The sequence below is a fragment of the Triticum urartu genome, chromosome 3A, assembly GCF_056163025.1.
Source record: "Triticum urartu cultivar PI428250 chromosome 3A, HENAU_Tu73, whole genome shotgun sequence".
Taxonomy (NCBI): Eukaryota; Viridiplantae; Streptophyta; class Magnoliopsida; order Poales; family Poaceae; genus Triticum; species Triticum urartu.
This window is the reverse complement of record NC_141875.1, coordinates 48,008,860-48,011,979: the sequence shown is the minus strand read 5'-3', so window position 1 is coordinate 48,011,979 and position 3,120 is coordinate 48,008,860.

Sequence of the window (3,120 nt, the reverse complement as noted above, 5' to 3'; positions counted from 1 at the left end):
TACACTATCAAAACGTTTATTCCAACTCTGAGAGGCTTGCACCAGTCCATAAATGGATCGCTGGAGCTTGCATACTTTGTTAGCTCCCTTTGGATCGACAAAACATTCCGGTTGCATCATATACAACTCTTCTTCCAGAAATCCATTCAGGAATGCAGTTTTGACATCCATCTGCCAAATTTCATAATCATAAAATGCGGCAATCGCTAACATGATTCGGACGGACTTAAGCATCGCTACGGGTGAGAAGGTCTCATCGTAGTCAATCCCTTGAACTTGCCGAAAACCTTTTGCGACAAGTCGAGCTTTGTAGATAGTAACATTACCATCAGCGTCAGTCTTCTTCTTGAAGATCCATTTATTCTCAACTGCTTGCCGATCATTGAGCAAGTCAACCAAAGTCCATACTTTGTTTTCATACATGGCTCCCATCTCAGATTTCATGGCTTCAAGCCACTTTGCGGAATCTGGGCTCACCATCGCTTCTTCATAGTTCGTAGGTTCATCATGATCTAGTATCATGACTTCCAGAACAGGATTACCGTACCACTCTGGTGCGGATCTTACTCTGGTTGATCTACGAGGTTCAGTAGTATCTTGATCTGAAGTTTCATGATCATTATCATTGGCTTCCTCACTAACTGGTATAGGTGTCACAGAAATAGTATTCTGTAATGGACTACTTTCTAGTAAGGGAGCAGGTACAGTTACCTCGTCAAGTTCTACTTTCCTCCCACTCACTTCTTTCAAGAGAAACTCCTTCTCTAGAAAGGATCCATTCTTGGCAACGAATGTCTTGCCTTCGGATCTGTGATAGAAGGTGTACCCAACAGTTTCCTTTGGGTATCCTACGAAGACACATTTCTCCGATTTGGGTTCGAGCTTATCAGGTTGAAGCTTTTTCACATAAGCATCGCAGCCCCAAACTTTAAGAAACGACAACTTTGGTTTCTTGCCAAACCACAGTTCATAAGGCGTCGTCTCAACGGATTTTGATGGTGCCCTATTTAACGTGAATGCGGCCGTCTCTAAAGCATAACCCCAAAACGATAGCGGTAAATCAGTAAGAGACATCATAGATCGCACCATATCTAGTAAAGTACGATTACGACGTTCGGACACACCATTACGCTGTGGTGTTCCAGGTGGCGTGAGTTGCGAAACTATTCCACAATTTTTCAAATGTACACCAAACTCGTAACTCAAATATTCTCCTCCACGATCAGATCGTAGAAACTTTATTTTTTTGTTACGATGATTTTCAACTTCACTCTGAAATTCTTTGAACTTTTCAAATGTTTCAGACTTATGTTTCATTAAGTAGATATACCCATATCTGCTTAAATCATCTGTGAAGGTGAGAAAATAACGATATCCGCCATGAGCCTCAATATTCATCGGACCACATACATCGGTATGTATGATTTCCAACAAATCTGTTGCTCTCTCCATAGTACCGGAGAACGGTGTTTTAGTCATCTTGCCCAAGAGGCACGGTTCGCAAGTACCAAGTGATTCATAATCAAGTGGTTCCAAAAGTCCATCAGTATGGAGTTTCTTCATGCGCTTTATACCGATATGACCTAAACGACAGTGCCACAAATGAGTTGCACTTTCATTATCAACTCTGCATCTTTTGGCTTCCACATTATGAATATGTGTATTACTACTATCGAGATTCAATAAGAATAGACCACTCTTCAAGGGTGCATGACCATAAAAGATATTACTCATATAAATAGAACAACCATTATTCTCTGATTTAAATGAATAACCGTCTCGCATTAAACAAGATCCAGATATGATGTTCATGCTCAACGCTGGCACCAAATAACAATTATTTAGGTCTAATATTAATCCCGAAGGTAGATGTAGAGGTAGCGTGCCGACCGCGATCACATCGACTTTGGAACCGTTTCCCACGCGCATCGTCACCTCTTCCTTTGCCAGTGCCCGCTTATTCCGTAGTCCCTGTTTCGAGTTGCAAATATTACCAACAGAACCAGTATCAAATACCCAGGTGCTACTGCGAGCTCTAGTAAGGTACACATCAATAACATGTATATCACATATACCTTTGTTCACCTTGCCATCCTTCTTATCCGCCAAATACTTGGGGCAGTTCCGCTTCCAGTGACCAGTCTGCTTGCAGTAGAAGCACTCAGTTTCAGGCTTAGGTCCAGGCTTGGGTTTCTTCTCTTGAGCAGCAACTTGTTTGCCGTTCTTCTTGAAGTTCCCCTTCTTCTTCCCTTTGCCCTTTTTCTTGAAACTAGTGGTTTTGTTAACCATCAACACTTGATGCTCCTTTTTGATTTCTTCCTCCGCAGCTTTCAGCATTGCGAAGAGCTCGGGAATAGTCTTGTTCATCCCTTGCATATTATAGTTCATCACGAAGCTCTTGTAGCTTGGTGGCAGTGATTGGAGAATTCTGTCAATGACGCAATCTTCCGGAAGATTAACTCCCAATTGAATCAAGTGATTATTATACCCAGACATTTTGAGTATATGCTCACAAACAGAACTGTTCTCCTCCATCTTGCAGCTATAGAACTTATTGGAGACTTCATATCTCTCAATTCGGGCATTTGCTTGAAATATTAACTTCAACTCTTGGAACATCTCATATGCTCCATGACATTCAAAACATCGTTGAAGTCCCGATTCTAAGCCGTAAAGCATGGCACACTGAACTATCGAGTAGTCATCAGCTTTGCTCTGCCAGACGTTCATAACATCTGGTGTTGCTCCAGCAACAGGCCTGGCACCCAGCGGTGCTTCCAGGACGTAATTCTTCTGTGCAGCAATGAGGATAATCCTCAAGTTACGGACCCAGTCCGTGTAATTGCTACCATCATCTTTCAACTTTGATTTCTCAAGGAACGCATTGAAATTCAACGGAACAACAGCACGAGCCATCTATCTACAATCAACATAAGCAAGATACTATCAGGTACTAAGTTCATGATAAATTTAAGTTCAATTAATCATATTACTTAAGAACTCCCACTTAGATAGACATCCCTCTAATCTTCTAAGTGATTACGTGATCCAAATCAACTAAACCATAACCGATCATCACGTGAGATGGAGTAGCTTTCAATGGTGAAAATCGTTTATGTT